General features: G+C 42.5%; 1 protein-coding gene and 1 pseudogene across 5 annotated transcripts in view; both read right to left on the bottom strand.

The window, feature by feature from the left end:
- CPNE4 (copine 4) overlaps nucleotides 1–21350 on the bottom strand; it is a 595221-nt gene that overhangs the window by 172952 nt on the left and 400919 nt on the right. The window lies entirely within an intron of this gene.
- On the bottom strand, nucleotides 7781–8404 carry LOC100739261 (protein FAM136A pseudogene; annotated as a pseudogene).

Genomic DNA, 21350 nt, shown 5'->3' with positions numbered 1-21350 from the left:
ACATAAATCAAAGCAATATTTTTTGGATCTATCTCCTAGAGTAATGGAAACAAAAGTAAAAATAAACAAACTCGACCTAACTAAACTTAAAAGCTTTTGCAAAGGAAACAATAAGCAAAACAAAAAGACAACCTATGGAATGGGAGAAAGTATTTGCAAATAATGCAACCAATAGGGGATTAATTTCCAAAATATACAAATAGTTCATACAACTCATATCAAAAAAAGCAACCCAACCAAAAAATGGGCAGAAGACCTAAAGAGATAGTTCTCTAAAGATGATATATAGATGGCCCATCTATGTCTTCCTTCCCATTTCAAGCTTTTCTGATTCTAGTGGAATCCTACCTGCAAGTCCTACTGCAATATTTAGTTTTTTTGGTTCTAGTCTCACTGTGGAGAGACAGGCCTAGAGGATTTCCACCACTTTGTTTTTGATAACTGACCTGGGAGTGCATGCTGATCTCAGACTCCTGTGGGCAGAAGCAGGGGAAGAGTGGGTGAAGCCCTGTAATCAGCTTGCTTAGCCTAGTCTGACCTCCCTGCTGGCCAGAGAAGCCCCAAAGGCTCACATTCCATTGAAAACAAAGATAATGAATTCACACTCAGCCTCATTTTGCCCCTCAATCTAAAATCAAGACTTGGGGAGTAAATGTAAATGCCCTGAAGGGTGGGTTTAGACAGGCAGTAATTCTGTGTTGGGTGCTAGAGGGATTGGAATGAAGGCTGGTTGGCCATAAGCAAAAGTGGGGGGAGGTCTGGTAGAGGTCCCAATAGCTGCTTCCAAATCCAGCTGGCACATGTGGGTGATAGACCCAGGGCAACCTGGCAGGGCAGGTGGAGGGCTGAGTGCCACCCACCCTGCCTTAAGGGACTGGACCGGGACAAACACCTAGAGCTGATTTTCCACCGTGACTTGTCAGTTCTTGCTAATTCTCACTTAGTTTCAGGTAACTTTCCCTCCTCCCTTGTCCTCCCATAAAGCTGGGAGAGTACCATTTTCCTGTGCTTATATGTGGAACAGGACTGTAAACACAGGCCCAGTTTTCAAAAATTAGAGTATAGTTGGTTTACAATGTTGTGCCAATTTCTGCTGTACAGCAAAGTGACCCGGTCTCTCCCCCCAAATACATACATATCCATTCCTTTTCTCATTATATTCCATCATGTTCTATCCCAAGAGAATACTGTACTGTGTTGTTCAGTAGGATCTCATTGCTTATCCATTCTATATGTAATAGTTTGCATCCACATAAACCCATTTGAATCGCCACTATTATCTTTGGAAAGCTATCTTTGAAATTAAGCAGACATGAGGAGCTGCTTTCCTGGGGTGGTGCTGGTGGGATCCTTAGGCAGGAGGTACAGTCTGTGGCTGAATGACATCTATGATTGGCAGGCTCAGTCCTGGATGAGATGAGAAGGGTTGGGGGCAGTTGAGGTGGGCAGAGGGGATCCTGCAAAGGGATGAGGATGCAGAGAGGGATGCTTACTTTCAGGGACAAAGGGAAGGACAGAGATGAGTGAGAATCATTGATTACTAGAACTGGAAGGAATGTAGAGATTAATCAATACAAAACCTTCCCTCTATAACAAGGGCATTACATCACTGAGATCACACTGGGACTTGGTAAAGACAGGTTTCAGAGCATATGATGCCAGTCTAGGAGACCATGGAGGAAATTTAAGGGTACAAAAGGAGGTTCTAGAGGAAGCAAGGGATTTCCCCTAGGATCTGAATGTAAGAAGATTACTTGCTCAACAAAGATAGCCAAGGAAAAAGGCAAGAATTAATTTTCTTCTTCTTGGAAAGCTGAGGCGTGTGCTCACCCACAATTGCCCTGTGTGAATCCTACCTCCCTATGCACAGAATAGTCATCAAGGGAAGTAGCACTGCTTCCGAGGATTTCTCAACAGGTCCATGGGAGCCAAGATGATGGTATTTATTGATGACATCACTAATCACTCATCTGCCTTGTGCTTGCAGTAATTCTGCAAAGTTGAGGAAAGCTTTTTGTGTGCACAACAGAAAGAAAATGAGTTGCCTGCTGTAATGTGTACAATTTGACTTCCTGAGCCATCAATTTTATGCCATGGGGCTACTGGATATTACGCAACAAAATACCAACCTTGGGAATTGTGGGTTTTACAATGAGCTCAGATAGCACCTTCTGCACCATCATACCCCAAGTACTTGTGGATAGTGTCCATTTCAGCCTGAGACAAAATGCCCATGCATCATTGACAGCTTGTCTTCAATCCTTTCAGGGGTCATTGTGGCTGATGTAATCCTAACATTCACCTGTGGCAGGAGAGGAACCATCAGTCTGGATAACAGGTTCACTCAACTACACTGAGTGGTTAGGAGAAATGATCTTTGGAAACCAAGACCCTCACTGCGAATATAAACTCAAAGCTATATACTTGGTTCTTTGTGGGACTATAACTTCATGAAGCAATTCCCTTACTTTCCAGATGTTTTTTGTCCTTCTTATTTTCTTCATATTATTGCTTCAAATATTAGTTATTTTTCATAATTGAAACTAGTGATACAGTGTCCAAGTTTCATTAGCCCTGGTTCTCAAAGTGGGGCTTCTGACCAGCAGTATCTCCATCCCCTGGAAACTCAGAAAGGCAAACCATTTGGTTTCTCCCTAAATTTTCTGAATCAGTAACTCTGGGGGGTAAGGCCCATATTCCATGTTTTAATAAGCTTCCAGATGGCTCTGATAAGTTCAAGTTTGAGCACCCCTGCTCTGTGGGAAGAAGGCACATAGCACCTTCCTCTCTCAGGAATGAGTCAGGGACCCCCAAGAGTCTAGAACTCTTGTAATGGGTCACAGATTTCCCTGCTCACTTAGAGTGACAGGAAGCAGGAGGTTCTTTGTTTAAACAGATACTCTCTGACTTCTGGGGGAAGCCATACACTACAGAGCAGCCCAGTGACAAGGAAATGAGGAGGATTTCACACAGTGTATCTGTTCTCCAAGCCAGGGAGGAGAGAAAACCTTTGTAAGAAAAGCAATGATGAAACCCAGTGCAACCACTGAATTTGGACAACAGGCTTGATCAACATGCTTGAAGGTGAATAAGGCCAGGAGGGACCACCTTTTGAGTGCTGTATTTGGAAAGGTTCTAGTTTGGGAGGTTAACACACTATTTAAGAAATCATATTATGTTTAAAGTGAATTCAGTATGTAAACCTTGAGGAGAGATAACCAAAGGTATTTTTTCCCCAAGAGGATTCCTATGTTGTCTATATCAGCTATGTATAAGACAAACAAATAAACTTAAAAAAAAACCATAGCAAAGGAAACTCCAACTTGGATCTGCATTAACAGCTGCTACATCATAATTTACATTATTTAAGGATAAGCTATTAGAGTAAATGGAAAAGATCATGAGGGGCTTAGGAGCCAAACAGGTTCCAGGTTCCAGCTCTACCACTTAGCAGCCTTGAAGAAACTATCTAGCTGTATTCAGTCTCAGTTTCTTCAAATGGATGTAGTGATAATGGTACCCTACTTACCTACCTCTCACAGATGGTGTACTGATTAAATGAGTTGAGGTATGGCGAGTGCCCAGCACAGTGGTTGGTAAATAAAAGTGCCTGGAGAAAGGTACCTGCTATATGTATTATTTTTATTACTTCTGACTCATTGTCCACTGTATTGGTGCACAATGGAGTGGAAACGTACAGGGATAAATGAAAGAGTTAAGCAGCAATGGAAAATGAAGGCATCATATTAAAGAAGGTCAGTTTACTGTTCCAGATAGTGAAGGGTCACATTTTTCCTTGGCATACGCTCTGTTGGGTATGGGGGGCGCTTATCTCCTGGTCTTCTTTCAGCCAACAGAAACTCAAGGATGTCCTTTGTGCTCACACAGAAGGTGCACACAGCTTTCCGAGCACCCTGCATCTCTGGGATTCACCCCTTGCGCCCATCTGCTGAGAACACACAGTTCTCCCTTGAGTGCCCTCAGTGGATGTGAACCTTCATCTGGCATCACTGCTAGTGCTAAGCCACTTGCCGTGCTGGTACCCACGTCACGGCCAATGCCAGTTTCTAGCATCCTGAGGGTTATTTTTCCCTTCCAAAAAGCCACATGGCAGAGTGAGAATGTGACAAAAACTTAGAGCAAGTACCTGTGGACAACCTTGAAGAGACAGGCTTTGAATGTGTGCCTTTCTGCAAAGGTTTCAGGAAGACCATTAATCTTTGCTTTTGGGTGGCTTCAGGTGTAGAAGACAAGAACAGGAACATCTACCCCAGATGATTTCAGAGATTTTACTTAAAACCATTTTTATGAAAACTAGTATGATAAGGGTAAGTATTACATACAATCTGAATTTTGACTATATAAAGTACACAACAAAATTAAGGCAAAATGATAAGTTCAGTTTGATTAACTTCCCAGGACATGGGTTCTGTCATAACATTTTCACCCTTTTCCCTTCCATATTCACTCCTGAAAAAACATTAGTCCCTCCATGTGTCTCAAGTGTCTATAGTGGTCACTCCTTAATAACAGGTTTCAGATCCTGAGTCCTTGTTCTTTCCAGGGACCCTGCTGAGCATCTTATATCTGTTTTCTCATTTGATTCTCACAATAGTTCTAGCACTATTATCATCTCCATTTTGCAGATGAAGAGACTGAGGCATAAATGGCTATAAGAATTTGCCTCTGGACATACATTTGAGTGTGGCTAAGCTGGCATCTGACTCAAAACCACCTGGTTCCACGGTGGTATGTACACTTACTTGAGCATCATGAAACAGCACCTCGGACATGGACCACATCATTCCCACTGCTCCTGCATCCACCGTTCCCTGGCCAACTAAACGGTGCAAGGAAAAGGAATCTTCTTTTACCACTGAAGTTATGAAGAAGGTAAATGCTGGTTTTCTTTTTATTTGATCATATCAGACAAAAGAATGATTTTGAAAAACAAGAAAAATTCCCATCCATGCCTAAAGATTACAGCCTGTGGAGCCACAAAGGAAAAGGAGGTCTACCTGCCCTTCACATAGTTCCTGTTACTTATCTGGCATGCCACTCTACACACAGAAAATGCTTAGCAAAGGATTCTGATTTTAAGACATCAAGTTCACATTTTCATCTAAGAAAAATGAAATGTCCTTACATACTCAATGATTAAAAAAAAAACCCTTTATGATTTGTTCATATGTGGTGTGTTCGATGAATTTCCTTCCAAAAGTGAAAATAAAACAGCCTATTTGCGGTATCTCATCCCTTTCCTGCTACCAACTACCACCTACAGGTATCATCTTCAGACCCACAGGTCAAGCCACAAAGTGGCAATCCCCCCTGGATTCTTTAGACACCCTGAGCTTAGGGTGTTAGCATCACCTTCTATGCCCCATCCCACTCCTCATTCTGATTCTCCTCAAAGAGAGTCACGTTGCTCCTCCAGTAAGTAACCTAAGCTAGATGCCAGCAACTCCTTATCCCTCACCCAGTCTTATTGGTTCTGCTCTTGGACAAACTCCCCTCTGCATCTCTTCTCAACTTTAATTGCCACTGTCCTCATATCGTTCCTATTATTGTAACAGCCTCCAAACTGGTTTCACTGCCTCCACATCCCTCCTCTCCCATCCATCATTACAGGAATGCCAAAGCGACACACACATCCAATCTTGACCTTCCCCTTGTTAAAATCCCTCAAGGTCTTCAGTGCATCAAGGCCTAGCTCTCCAGACTTTAGAGAAAGGCTCCTGAGAGCATCACGGACAGCTCCCCCCTCCTGTATAGCCCCATTTATCCTTTTCCCAACTCTCTTGCCCATTCCTGAGTCACTTAAAGTCATTTTCATTCTTATGCTGCTGTGCACCTGCCAGCCTTTTGCCCAGAGTCCGTATTTCTTTCTCTGCTGGTGAATCCCTACTCATTTTTTGAGATACAGGTCCAGAGTGGTACACCTTTTCTGTGAGACCTCCTTGACTCCATCTAGGCAGAAGTAAGTCTTTCCCATAGAGACTCTGGAAAAAACTCATTGAAGCACTTAATAATATTTTGATTATTTATTCACTAGTCTGTGTCTCCCAGCTATTTATAAGCTCTTCTGGGGCAAGGCCCCTGTCTTTTTCATCTATGTGCCTCCAGTACCTAGCATGGTATTGGGCATACCCAGAGCACCTGTTAATGCTTATTGAAAAAAATGAATAAATGGAAGAATGAAACTTACTATGTCAAAATAAAGGTTCATACTGATCTGAAATTTTCAAAATTAACTGATCAATAAATGTGACTTCAGCACGAGTGATATACAAAGTATGATGACATCTTAGAAACAAATAACAAGTTCTTTTCCGAAGAACCTGGGGGCCAGATAAATATGTATAAAAATAAATGCTAATTAAGAGAGAAATTATTTTTTTAATTAAACCTTATTTATTTTTAAAACCAAACCACTAGGAAAATATATCATCGTCTTGGAACAGCAAAGAGACAGGCTATATTATCATTTCAAGTAATAAGTTGGTAACAAGACAACAGGGTCCTTATCAAAACAATAAGGTGCCAGAACTGGGACAAGAACAAAGGCCCTGAAAAAAGTGGTCAAGGAGTCACAGCTGGCCCCTGAGTTGCTTACTCTTTCTCTGTTGATCTTCATGTTGCCAAGGGATTGTCTCAACAGAGCCCTGTTATTTCAGGTGGCAAAGTAAGCAATACTGGGTTTAGGCTTTCATTCGCTTTTTTTTTTTCTTTTTTGCTTTTTAGGGCCATACTTGTGGCATATGGAGGTTCCCAGGCTAGGGGTCAAACTGGAGCTACAGCTACTGGCCTACGCCTCAGCTGCAGCAACGCCAGATTCAAGCTGTGTTTGTGCCTACACCACAGCTCACAGCAATGTCAGATCCTCAATCCACTGAGCGAGGCCAGGGATCAAACCTGAAACCTCATGGCTCCTAGTCGGATTGGTTCCCCTGCACCACGAAGGGAACTGCTAGGCTTTCATTCTATTCTGATTTATGAAAACCAGATTTTTCCAAATCCAGTACTTCACAACTCTCTTAATTAAGCAGACAACAGTTCCTCTTCCACTGTTCACTCCAAAATCCTAGTATACAGCACAATCAAGATCCCCTTCAAGGGTGAGTGTCACTGTAAGATTGTTCTGTCTCTCTGCTGCAGACAGCCTCAAGGCCCATTGTGGCTGCTGGTGAAAGGGAAGACTTGCTTTCCATACCAGTGTGACATCACCTCTCATATTTTTGCAGGGTCTCCAGACTGAAAGATGTAAATACGTGAGCATTTTAAGTAAGGCACATCTACATCTCCATGGCCAAAAATGAATACTCACAAGGACCCTTTCAAAGTTCTTATCCAAACTCTTGCTCCCAACTCCACGTCTTAAGCTAAATAGATGTATTTAGCTTGTATATAAAAGAAAACCAAGCAAAACAAAACCCCAGAAGCCCCCTTTCACCTAAATTGGTGACCTTGAGGATTTTGTTTTATTGTAGTTTGTGGAAAATGGCATGGTGTGTGTTGATCCGTCTGGTAAACAGGAGGTTGGCTGGCAACAAACATAAATACCTCTCCTCACACTCCACTAGATCACAGGCAGGTTAAAGGAAGCTGTCAGCCTGCTGGTATCTGTGTACTAAGATAATCTGGTACCTAGGAGGGCTCTGGTTTGGTACAAGAAAGGTTCGCTACTGCCAGGGTAAGCACTTGCTACATGAAACTGAGGCTCTCAAAAACTCTCTTGTGCAATCTCTGACCCAAATTTTAGCACCGTTTTTTTCCCATTTCACTTTTTAGGATTGAAACACAAGGGAACCAGTGTCTAGAGGCAAGTGACAGAGGCCTTGAACTTGCTTCCCATCTGTAATTTCTTCATTCATAAACTTTGCTTGAAAGACCCAAAACCCCATTCCTCTTTTTTAAATAGATTCCTGCCCTCAGACCCGATGGCCAACAGAAGTCCCATGGACGAGAGTGACTCCTTCAACTTCTTGGTCGTGGTTGGGACGAGGTTCATGTGGTCATCCACACACTTGGTCACACAACTCTCCAGCTGCCGCTTCACCTGGAGCTCCTTATTGGCTACATCTATTGAATCTTTGGCTTTGTTGTTGCAATGCAAAGTGCACCGGGCCAGGTGGTCCTGGAACTTCTCAAATTCGCTCATGATCAGGAACTGGGCTTGAGCCAGAGGTGCATGGCAGTGCTCAATGCACTGATGCACCTGCTGCGTGGATGCCTGACTGTCCTCACAGCAGCCAGCACTGCATAGGAACACGAGGTCCTGCATCTTCTGGATGTTCCCTCTCTCCAGCTTCTTCACCATAGCGCCCCCTGCCTCCTGCACCCAGAGCTGCTGCAGCTCCGCATGGTGACCACCAGCTGCTCCCTGCTGCACTGGTTCCCACATAGAAATTACTTTCTTCTTCTTCTTTTTTTTTTTTTTTTTTTTTTTTTTGCTTTTTAGGGCCGCACCCATGGCATACTGAGGTTCCCAGAATAGGGGTTGAATGCGAGCTACAGCTGCTGCTGCCGGCCTACACCACAGCCACAGCAACATCAGATCTGAACTGCGTGTGTGACCTATACCACAGCTCATGGCAACACTGGATCCTTAACAAACTGAGCGAGGCCAAGGATGGAACCCACAAATGGTTCCTAGTGGATTAATTTCTGCTATGCCACAACGGGAACTCAGTATTATATTTCTGTTTGTTTGTTTGTCTCTATTACTCAATGAATTTACTACATTTATAGTTGTACAATGATCATCACAATCCAATTTTATAAGATTTCCATCCCACACCCCCAGCACATCCTCCCACCCTCGAAATGTCTCCTTTGGAAACCAGAAGGTTTTCAAAGTCTGTGAGTCAGTATCTGCCCTGCAAAAAAGTTCAGTCTGTCCTTTTTTCAGACTCCACATGTCAGTGACAGCATTTGATATTGGTGTAACAATATCTGACCGACTTCACTTAGCATGATAATTACTAGGTCCAACCAATTGCTAAAAATGCCAGTATTTCGTTCCTTGTAATGGCTCAGTAATATTCCATTGTGTACATGTACCACATCTTCTTTACCCACTCCACTGTTGATGGACATTTAGGTTGTTTCCATGTCTTGGCTATTGAAAATCATGCTGCACTGAACATCACAGTACATGTGTCTTTGCGAGTCCTGGTTTTCTCTGGATAGATGCCCAGGAGTGGGACTGCTGGATCAAATGGAAGTTCTATTTTTAGTTTTCTGAGGAATCTCCATATTGTTTTCCACAGTGGTTGCACCAATTGACAATCCCACCAACGTGTACTAGGGTTCCTTTTTCTCTACACCTTCTCCAGCACTTCTTGTTTGTAGACTTTCTGATGATGGCCATTCTGGCTGGTGTAAGGTGGTATCTCAGAGTGGTTTTGATTTGAATTTCTCTAATAATGAGTGATGTTGAACATCTTTTCATGTGTTTTTTGGCCATCTGTATGTCTTCTTTGGAGAACTGTCTGCTTAGATCTTCTGCCCATTTTTTGGTGGGATTGTTTGTTTTTATGGTATGGAGCTGCAGAAGGTGTTTATAAAATTTGGAGATGAATCCCTTGTCAGTCGACTGACTTGCAAAGATGTTCTCCTATTCTGCGGGTTGTCTTTTTGTTTTGTTTAGGGTTTGCTTTGCTGTGCAGAAACTTTTAAGTTTAATTAGATCCCATTTGTTTATTTTTTCTTTACTGTCATTACTCTAAGAGGTGAATATGAGAAGATGTTGCTGTCATTTATGTCGGAGAGTGTTTGGCCTATGTTTTCCTCTAAGAAGTTTATAGTGTCTGGTCTTATATTTAGGTCTTTAATCCATTTTGAGTTTCTTTTTGGTATGGTGTTAGGGAGTGTTCTAATTTCATTCTTTTCCATGTGACTGTCCAGATTTCACAGATTGAACAGGCTGTCTTTTCTCCATGGTATATTCTTGACTCCTTTGTCATAGATTAGTTGGCTGTAGATGCATCGGTTGAATTCTGGGCTTTCTATCCTATTCCCCTGATGTATATTTCTGTCTTTGTGCCAGTACCATACAGTTTTGATGACTGTTGCTTTGTAGTATAGCCTGAAGTCTGGGAGCCTGATTCCTCTAGCTCCATTTTCCTTTCTCAGGATGTCTTTGGCTCTTATGGGTCTTTTATGCTTCCAAACAAACTTTAAAATATTTTGTTTGAGTTCAGTGAAAAATGTCCTTGGTAATTTGATAGGGATTGCATTGAATCTGTAGACTGCCTTGGGTAGTACAGTCATTTTGATAATATTGACTCTTCCAATCCAAGAGCATGGTATGTCTTTCCATCTATTTTTGTCACCTTTGATTTCTTTCATCAGCATCTTATTGTTTTCAGAGTAGAGGTCTTTCGTCTCTTTAGGTAGGTTTACTCCTAGGTATTTTATTCTTTTGGATGCGATGGTAAAAGGGATTGCTTCCTTAATTTCTCTCTGATATTTCATTGTTAGTATATAGAAATTCCATCAATTTCTGTGTGTTAATTTTGTATCCTGTGACTTTGCCAAATTCGTGGATGAGCTCTAACAGTTTTCTGGTAGAGTCTTTAGGATTCTCTAGGTATAGTATCATGTCATCTGCAAATAGTGATAGTTTTACTTCTTCCTTTCCAATTTGGATTCCTTTTATCTCTGTTACTTCTCTGACTGCTGTGGCTAGGACTTCCGAAACTATGTTGAAGAGTAGTGGCGAGAGTGGACATCCTTGTCTTGTTCCTGATCTCGGTGGGAATTCATTCAGCTTTTCACTATTGAGAAGGATGTTAACTGGGTTTGTCACATATGGCCTTTATTATGTTGAGGTAGGTTCCCTCTATGCCCACTTTCTGAAGGGTTTTTATCAGAAATGGGTGTTGGATTTTGTCAAAGGATTTTTCTGCATCTATTGAAAGGATCATACGGTTTTTATTCTTCAGTGTGTTAATGTGGTGTATCACACTGATGGATTTATGGATATTGAAGAACCCTTGTATCACTGGGATAAATCCCAATTGATCATGATGTACAATCCTTTTAATGTATTGCTGGATGCGGTTTGCTAGTATTTTGTTGAGGATTTTTGCATTGATGTTCATCAGTGCAATTGGCCTGTAGTTTTCTTTTTTTTTGTGGTATCTTTGTCTGGTTTTGGTATCAGGTGATGGGGCCTCATAGAATGAGTTTGGGAGTGTCCCTTTTTGGAATAGTTTCATAAGGATAGGCATTAGCTCTTCTCTAAATGTTTGATAGAATTTGCCTGTGAAGCCATCTAGTCCTGGACTTTTGTTTGTTGGAAGTTTTTAAATCACAGTTTCAATTTCAGTTCTTGTGATTTGTTTGGGCATGTTTTCTATTTCATCTTGGTTTAGTCTTGAAAGAATTTACTTTTCTAAGAATTTGTACAATTCTTCTAAGTTTTCCATTTTATTTGCATATAGTTGCATATAGTAGTCTCTTATGATCCTCTGTATTTCTGTGATTTCTGTTGTTACTTCTTTTTCATTTCTAATTTTATTGATTTGAGTCTTCTCTCTTTTTTTGTTGAGAAGTCTTGCTAAGGGTTTATCAATTTTATTGATCTTTTCAAAGAACCAGCTTTTTGTTTCATTGATCTTTTCTATGGTTTTCATTTCTATTTCATTGATGTCTGCTCTGATCTTTATGATTTCTTTCCTTCTACTAACTTTAGGTCTTGTCTGTTCTTCTCTCTTGAGCTGCTTTAGATGTCAAGTTAGCTTATTTATTTGAGCTTCTTCTTGTTTCCTGAGGTGGGCTTGTATTGCTATAAACTTTCCTCTTAGAATGGCTTTTAGCTGCATCCCATAGGTTTTGGAGTGTTGTATCTGTGTTGTCATTTGCTTCTAGGTATTTTTAGATTTCCTCTTTGATTTCTTCAGTGATCCATTGGTTGTTCAGTAGAATGTTGTTTAGTCTCCACGTTTTTGTGTTTTTTTTTGCAGATTTCTTCTTGTTTATTTCCAATCATATAGCGTTGTGGACAGAAAAGATATGATTTCAATTTACTTAAAGTTACCGAGGTTGGATTTGTAGCCCAGGATGTGATCAATCTTAGAGAATGTTCCGTGTGCACTTGAGAAGAATATGTGTTCTGTTGCTTTGGGATGGAAAGTCCTATAAATATCTATTAAGTTCATCTGGTTTAATGCTTCATTCAGGGCCCGTGTTTCCTTATTGATTTTCTGTCTGGATGATCAGTCCATTGCTGTAAGTGGGGTGTTACAGTCCCCCACTATGATTGTGTTATCATTGATTTGTCCTTTTACGGTTGTTATCAGTTGCCTTATATATTGTGGTGAACCTATGTTGGGTGCATAGATATTTAAAATTGTTATATCTTCTTCTTGGATTGATCTTTTGATCATTACATAGTACCCTTCTTTGTCTCTTAAAATATTCTTCATTTTAAGGTCTGCTTTGTCTGAGATGAGTATTGCTACTCCAGCTTTCTTGTGATTCTAATTTGCATGGAATATTTTCCTCCATCCTCTCACTTTCAATTTGTATGTGTCCCTAGAAGTGAAGTGGGTCTCTTGAAGAAAGCATATATATGGATCTTGTTTTTGTATCCATTCATCCAGTCTATGTCTTTTGGTTGGGGCGTTTACTCCATTAACATTTAAGGTAATTATTGATATGTATGTTCTTATTGCCATTTTATTAATTGCTTTGGATTTGTTTTTGTTGCTCTTTTTCCTTCCCTTCTTCTCTTGTTCTCTCCTCTTCTGGTTTGTTGACAATCTTTAGTGTTGATTTTTCTCATTTGTGTATAAATTGTAGATTTTTGGTTTGCAGTTATTCTGAAGTTTTGATATAAGAGTCTATATGTATATGAGATTGTTTTATGTTGTTGGTCTCTTAATGGCAAGTTCATCTCCAGTGTCCCGCATTTGTACCCACCTCTTCTCATGATTTCTGATTTTGGAGGCATAATTGTGCATGGATGATTTCGTATCTTTACTGTATATATACCTTTCCTGGTGAGCCTTGTCATTCGTGGAATTTTTGTTGCCTGTTGCTGATCTTTTCTTTCCTGCCTAGAGAAGTTCCTTTAGTATTTGTTGTAAGGCTGGTTTAGTGTTGCTGAATTCTCTCAGCTTTTGCTTATCTGAGAAGGTTTTGATTTCTCCTTCAAATCTGAATGAGAGCCTTGCTGGGTAGAGTAATCTTGGTTGGAGGTTTTTTCCTTTCATCACGTTAAGTATATCATGCCACTCCCTTCTGGACTGCAGAGTTTCTGCTGAAAAATCTGCCGGTAACCTTATTGGGGTTCCCTTGTATGTGACTTGTTTCTTTTCCCTAGCTGCTTTCAAGAGTTCCTCTTTGTCTTTAATTTTGGTCAGTTTGATTATTATGTGTCTCGGGGTATTCCTCCTTGGGTTTATTTTATATGGTACTTGTTGTGCCTCCTGGATTTGAATGAGTGGTTCCTTTCCCATGTTAGTGAAGTTTTCGGCTGTTATCTCCTTGAATATTTTTTCTGTCCCCTTCTCTCTCTCTCCTTCTGGCACCCGTATAATATGGATGTTGGTGTGTTTAACGTCCCAGAGTTCGCTGAGACTCTCTTCATTTGTCTTCAATCTTTTTTCTCTTTTCTGTTCTGCACCCGTAATTTCTTCTAATCTGTCCTCCACCTCGCTTATTCGTTCTTCTGCCTCCTGCATTCTGCTGTTAGCTGCTTCTAGTGAATTTTTTAATTTCAGTTATTGTATTTTGCATCTCTTCATGTTTAAGTTATATATCTGGTATCTCTTTGGTCATTGTTTCCTGTAAGTTATCCATCTCTGCCTCCAGTTAATTTCCAAAGTCTTGCATCTTCTTCAGCATCAACAGTCTAAAGTCTTTTTCCTGGAGGCTGAGAATCTCCTGATCACTTAGCTGTTTTTTTTTGTTTTTTTTTTTTCTCCCTCATCTGAGTTATAGCTCTGTGTCTTTTCATTTTTATAGGTTTTTGGTGTGGTGACCTTTTTACAAATAATCGAGTTGTAGCCTCTCTTACTTCTGGTGTTTGCCACCCTTGTGGCTAAAGTTGGTATAGGGGGCTTGCTGTAGGCTTCCTGATGCGAGGGACTGATCCCTGCCCATTGGTACGTGGAGCTGATTCTAATCCCTCTGGTGGGTGGGGCTTAGTCTCTGGATGGGATTAGAGGCAGCTGTGTGCCTGGGGAGTCCCTAGGCAGCCTGATTACTGATGGTTGGGGCTGTGATCCCACCTGGATTGTTGTTTGCTCTGGGGCTTCTTCTCAGCACTGATGGGTAGGGCAGATTTTCCCAAAATGGCCACCTCCAGAGAAAGGCACACTGCTGAATATTCCTAAGAGCTTTGCCTCCAATGTTCTTCCCCCACAGAAAACCACATTCACCCCTGTTTTCCCAGGAGGTCCTCCAAGAACTGCAGTCAGTTTTGACCCAGATTCCTATGGAGTCTTTGCTCTGCCTTTGCACCCAGTGCACGTGAAAGTCTGTGTGTGCCTTTTAAGAATGGGGTCTCCATTTCCTCCAGTGCCATGGAGCTCCTGTGCACAAACCCCACCAGGCTTCAATGCCAGGTGCTCTGGGGCTCTTTGTCCCAGTGCCAGATCCCCACATGTGGGATTTTGATGTGGGGCTCAGAACTCTCACTCCTATAGGTGAGTCTCTGTGAACCAGTTACTTTCCAGTCTGTGGGGTTTCCCACCAGGGTGGTATGAGGTTCCTTATATTGTTTCATCATCCCTCCTACCTCTTGATGTGGTCTCCTCTTTGTCTTCTGGAGTAGGGTATGTTTTTGAAGGTTTCCAGTCCATTTGGTTGAAGATTGCTCAACATCTAGTTGCATATTTTGTTGTTTTTAGGACAGAAGTTCATGTCCAGTACTTCTATTCTTCCATCTTAATCCCATTGAAACTGAGGTTTTGAAGGGTAATTTTAAAATTGTTGTTTCTTGGAGATCGATGGAAAAACTCAAGCCTCCTTCAGGGAGTATGTGAGGTAAAAATTTTTGATAATAATAAGTATTTTTGTAATAATTCTGAGACATAAGTTGCGTTTTTCACCCTCATCCTCTTTCAAGTAGGCAGTAGTTTTTCATGATGTCATCAGATTCTTGATAGGGTTTTCTCTGAGCAGGAAGGTAAGATGGATCTGCAAACCCTGATTCCACTCCAGATGCCCCCCCCACTGGTGTCACCGTATATCCTGGATGGTAGAGCCTAACTGTGGAGTGTCCTGGGGCTCAGGGAGTTGTCACATCTACACAGGATCCAGGGTCCTGGTATCCCCTCGCTGGCATCCAGGAGGTTAAGTTGTTGGTCCCCGTGAGCCCAGCTCCTTCCAGCCTTGCTGCTCATCAGCTGCCCAGGGTACCCCTCTGAGATCCTCTATTCTTTTCTTTTTTTTAGTGGTTGCACCTGTACTACATGGAAGCTCCTGGGCCAGGGACTGAATCTATGCTGCAGCTGTGACCTACGCCACAGCAGCAGAAACACCAGATCTTTAACCCAGTGTGCCAGGCTGGGGATCGAACCTCTTCCTCTGCAGTCATCCAAGTCACTGCAGTCTGATTTTTAACCTACGGCACCTGGGTGGGAATTCCATGAGAGAAATTACTTTAATGAATTGACAAAATTGAACTTATCAAGGCCATGTAATATGAGCTAATTAATGAATGACATGGAGATTAATTCCTGGAGCTTAGAGTTTGAAGAGGTCACTGTGGCCTGGGAAAGTGGTTCAATGGACTCCACAGTGCAAGTGGCAAAAAAAAAAAAAAAAAAATTAGCCTGCAGTGGTTCAAATGTCACAGGGAATCTATTGGCTGAAATTTCCAGGAAAGGTACTTCTATCTAGTGACTATCATTTGATTTCTATCTTCCGCCTCATAACTCCATGTTCTTCTATTGAAAGGTCTATTTCCAGACTTAACAGGCTCTCCTTTTCTGTCCCAGAAAGCTCCAGGAAATATATGTTTATATCTCATTATGCCTGATATTACTCAATATTTAAAGGCCATTTTCTATATGGCCATATTTTGTATATGATGGGAAATGGTATGAAAATGATCAGGATCTGATAGCTAAAAGTGCAGGGAGACAGGCTATGGGGTGGACAACCAACAGTCTGTATAGCAGATGCCATCGGTGCCCTGCTCTTATCCCTATGCCCTAAGACCTGAGTGCAGAGCACTCACTTCTGACCACCTGCACCTGTATTTCTTTGGTTGCAGACTTCTACAGGTCTTTGCAGCTGGCTTTGCACCCATGCAAGAAGCCATAAATGCCAGGTGATTAATGTTCCCTTCCTGAGAACAGCCATTGATGACTGATGATAGCAAGTACACTCCACAGGTATAACACCCCACTTCCCTCATCCCAAGGGTGAGATCACCCTGTGGTGTTTGCTCTAAACCAAGTGTCCCGGCCCAACTACACTCTAGCTGCCCACTGTGGTACCTGCCTGGACAACATACCCTCCCAGGCTGCCCTCCTTTTCCTGCCTCACTTCTCTCCACTGTGCTGCTTCCTTTACCTCCTTTGACTTCCTATCTCAGAGTTGGCTTCTTGAGGAATCCAAACAAAGATACTCTGCACCATATGCCAAATTCCTTCCTGAATCCAGAGGCTCTGTATGCAAAATTCCCATCTGCTCAGAATGTGTTTCCTCTCTCTCTCTCACTCTCCTTTCCAGTCTCAGGGTAAACGTCACTTTCTTCAGGAAGTCTTCAAGTCCCTATCCACTGACACCATCCTTTCAATGTTTGTTCTCCTATTCTCTACTTCTCCCTAACAATGGTTGTGATTTAATCAATTATTTGTGTAACTGTTTGTTTAACATCTTTATCCCCAACTATACTGTGAGCTGCTTGAGGGCAAGGACAGTGTTTCTGGCCTGCTGCTCTATTGCTGATCCCTGGCACAATGCCTGGAATGAAGCAGAAGGTCAAGAACTGACTGAATGTTGGAAAGATGAGCCTTAGGAAAGACGTAAGTTTGAGGTTGCTTCACATCAACACAATTAAAGCTCTGGATGAAAAGGATCTTTTATTCACATGACTTTTGAAGGTTCTTCATTTATTTCTTGGGACAGAATATAACTGTAATACATGGGAGGGATACCCATTATCTAAGGGAGAATCTTGAAATGGCTCCTTTGTGTCTATAAAAATTCCATTTTAATCACCATTTAATTTTATTTATACACTGCAGAATTTCACCTAAAATCCAACACTCATTCATTCACTTATCCTTCATTAAATGTCTACTTACAGGGCCATGTACCTGGCAAGAACCTTGAACTACCTGTCATCGACTCTTCAGAAGTGAGAGGGGACCAAGATGGCAGAGGAGTAAGACGTCGTGCTTACCTTCTCCTACAAACACATCAAAAAAACACATCTACATGTAAAACGACTCACATAGAACATCTACTGAATGCTGGCAGAAGAACTTAAACCTCCAAAAAGGGCAAGAAACTCTTCACATAACTGGGTAGAACAAAAGAAAAAAGAGAGTGAGAGAGAGAAAAGGAGTCAGGACAGGACTAACATTCCTGAGAGGGAGCCGGGAAGGAGAAAATGAACCTACACACTGGGAAGCCACCTTGCTGATGGAAAGATCAGCCTAGACAGAGGGACCTCAAAGTCTCTGAGAAAAGTGCAGCAGCTGGACTGAGGACAAAGTAGAGTAAGAGCTGCACAGGTCATCTGCAGCACTGCCCAGGACTCCACAGCCTGAGATGCTTGGGAGGAGGCTGGGCGCTGGGACTCAGGCTCTGGAGGTCAGTTCCAGGGAGCCAACTAGGGTTGGCTGTGTGGGGATGGCCTGAGGGGCTTCGGAGTGCTATGCCATGGGTGGGGGAGCGGTATGCTATGGGCTGGGGAGTGGAATGCCATGGCAGAGGGAACCCGGGAGAAGGTCTGAACCCGCAGGAGAGACAAGGCGCCATTGCTGGGGAGAGCGAGAGGAGGAGGGGTGGACTGTCATAGGGAACTCCCTGCACCAGAGTGTGAACATATTTGCAGGCTCTCAGAGGGCGGGGTTCCTCTGGTAAAGGCTATGGGTGGTGAGAAGACACTTGCTAAGGCTACCGGAGACCAGGCGCTTCTTGGGAAGGGTATTGGTGGCTATAGACCTTTTGTGTGGGCTAAGGCCAGTGAGGAACTAAGTGCAATGTGGTGCCTCTTGCATGATCTATAGGCAGCAGGGATGGACTGTGGTGGTTGTCTTGAAGGCCAGAGGGAGGTGTGGCCTGCCATCACTGGGGGCCTGTGAGTGGGCTCCACCTGCAGCCCCAGGAACTTCATGGGTCAGCACAAATAAAAAAGAGGGCACTGCAACCAAGCACCATACATTGTTGCTCTCACCCACCTGGAAACACACCTGGCCTGCAGCTGCCACTGCCAAACACTCTGGGCAGCTCCCAGATGCTTGATCACTACAACTAGGAACAGCTGGTACAGCACCTCTTGCATGGGGTAAGCGGGACGGGGTGCTTCTTGCATGGTCTGCAGGTGATGGGGGCAAACCACTGAAGTTATCTCTGACTCCAGAGGTGGGCATGGCCCACCACCACTGGGGATCCCTGAACAAGAACCACTTGCAGCCCCAACCACCTCAGAGGGCGCCACAGAGGAGGACATTGCAATGGAACACCATGTGTTGTTGCTCTCACTCCTCTGGGAACACGCCAGCCCTGCAGGTGCCACTGCCAAACGCTCTGGGCAGTGCCCAGATGCTTGATCACTGTCTCTTCCCAGGTACCTATGACAAGGAGCTGGTACAGCACCTCCTGTGGGGGCTAAGTGGGATGAGGTGCTTCTTGTGTGGTCTATGGGTAGTGGGGGCAAACCACCACAGTTATCTCTAACTCCAGAGGTAGGTGTGGCCTGCCATCACTAGGGGTCCATGAACAGGCACCACGTGTGGCCCCAATCACTTCAAGGGCATTGTGACCAAACCACCTGTTGTTGCTCTCACACTCTTGGGAGCACACTGGCCCTGCTGACACTACTGCCAAATGCTCTAGGCAATGCCCACACACTTGATCCCTGTCACTTCCCAGGATCCTGCAACTAGGAGCAGACTGTGCAGCACCTCTTGTGTGGGCTAAGTGAGATGGAGTGCTTCTTGCATGGTCTGCAGGTGGCAGAGGCAAACCACTGCAGTTATCACTGACTCCACAGGTGGGTGTGACGTGCTACCATGAAGGGACCCTGAACAGGCACTACTTGTGGCACCAATGAAGTCAGAGGAGGGCATTGCAATTAAACACTACCTGTTGTTGCTCTCACTCTTCTGGAAACTCAGACACCCTGCTGCTGCCACTTCCAACTGCTATGGGCAACTTTTAATCTGCCTAAGGTTCATTATCACTTCGTAGGGGCCTGCAACTAGGAGTAACTTGTGCCAACTTCCTGCAGGTCCTTGCTGCTATTAAGAGCCCAGCAACCAGGCACTGACTACCAGCACTACCTGTTGCCTCCTTCTCCCTGGAAACACACTCAGCACCCTGGGGATAACAGCCTACTCACACCAAAGAAAGAGATAGCAAGTATTCAAACTCTCATGCCAAGAATAAATAGTAACCCCTCCATAAAATACAAAGGGATGCTCTTGCATAGAAGTACACTCCAAGACTATAGGTTGGCTTCCCTAAACTCACAGAAAGAAAAATATAAGCAAGATGAAGCTCGGAAATGATTCCCAGTTAAAGGAACAGGAGAATTCACATGAAGCAGTAAAAAATGAAAAGGACCTCTGCAGTTTGACAGACACCAAGTTCAAAAGGAGATAGTGAAAATACTGAAGGAATTAAGGCTGAACATCAAGGAATTAAGAGTGGATATGAATAGTAATGCAGTTTCCTTTAGAAAGGAACTAGAAAACATAAGAACATAGAAAAATTAGAAAATTCATTTGCAGAGACACAAACTGAGCTAAAGGCACTAAAAAGCAGAATGAATAATGCAGAGGAATTAATTAGTGACTTGGAAGACAGAATAATGGAAATCATCCAATCAGGACAGCAGACAGAACACCAAACGAAAAAACATGAAAACAAAAGAAGAGATCTATGTGATAACATAAAGTGAGCCAATATAGGCATAATAGGAATTCCAGAAGGAGAAGAAAAAGAAAAGTGGATGCTGGGAGTTTGGGATGGAAATGCTATAACATTGCACAACCATAAATGTAATAAATTCATTGAGTAATATAAAAAAAGAAAATATATTTGAAGAAATCATGGCTGAAAACTTTAAAAATTTAGAAGGAAACTGATATCAAGACACAGGAAGCAGAGAGGGCCCAAACAAGTTGAACCCAAACAGGACGACACCAAGAAATAATGTAAGGAGTTCCCGTCGTGGCGCAGTGGTTAACGAATCCGACTAGGAACCATGAGGTCGTGGGTTCGGTCCCTGCCCTTGCTCAGTGGGTTAACGATCCGGCGTTGCCGTGAGCTGTGGTGTAGGTTGCAGACGCGGCTCGGATCCCGCGTTGCTGTGGCTCTGGCGTAGGCCGGTGGCTACAGCTCCGATTCGACCCCTAGCCTGGGAACCTCCATATGCCACCGAAGCGGCCCAAGAGATAGCAACAACAACAACAAAAGACAAAAAGACTAAAAAAAAAAAAATAAATAAATAAAAAAAAAAGAAATAATGTAATAAAAATGGCAAAAGTTAAAGACAGGATTCTGAAGGCAGCAAGGGAAAAACAAAGCATTACTTATAAGGGAACCCCCATTAGGCTATCAGCTGATTACTCTACAGAAACACTACAGGCCAGAAGGGAGTGGCAAAATATATTTAAAGTGCTGAAAGGAAAAAATTTGCAGCCAAGAATACTCTATTCATGAAGAATATCATTTAAACTATAAGGGGAAACAAATAATTTCTCCAACAAACAAAATCTGAAAGAGTACAGCAATATTAAACCCACTCTAAAAGAAATACTGAAAGGGATTCTCTAAATAAAAAAAAAAAGAACTAAGAAGAAATAGGATTGAGTAAATCACAATTGGAAAGCAACCACTTAAATAAGCCAGTATATAGATCTAAAAGGGGTAAAAAAAAAAACCCTACTGTAAAAGTGATGATAAACAAAAGGGACAGCAAGAGGACAAACATGAAGATGTTATAAAAGGACTTCAAAATCATAGAATATGGGGAAGGAAAGCAAGAAAATCTAAACTCTTTTTCTTTTTTTTTTAATAATGTGTTTGAGCCTATATGACTATGAGGCTAAAGCAAGCAGATGCAGGAAGGGGTTAACATACTTAAAAAAAGGAAACCAGAAATCAAAACCAAACACTGCATTCACAAAAACTAAAAAGAAAAGTACTCA

The sequence above is a fragment of the Sus scrofa genome, chromosome 13 (assembly GCF_054392235.1).
Source record: "Sus scrofa isolate SSC_HxYL_T2T_F1_AM1 chromosome 13, Sscrofa_HxYL_maternal_Yorkshire_Landrace_v2.0, whole genome shotgun sequence".
Classification (NCBI taxonomy): Eukaryota; Metazoa; Chordata; class Mammalia; order Artiodactyla; family Suidae; genus Sus; species Sus scrofa.
The sequence above is the reverse complement of the archived record's forward strand: the minus strand, read 5'-3'. Positions and strand labels throughout refer to the sequence as shown.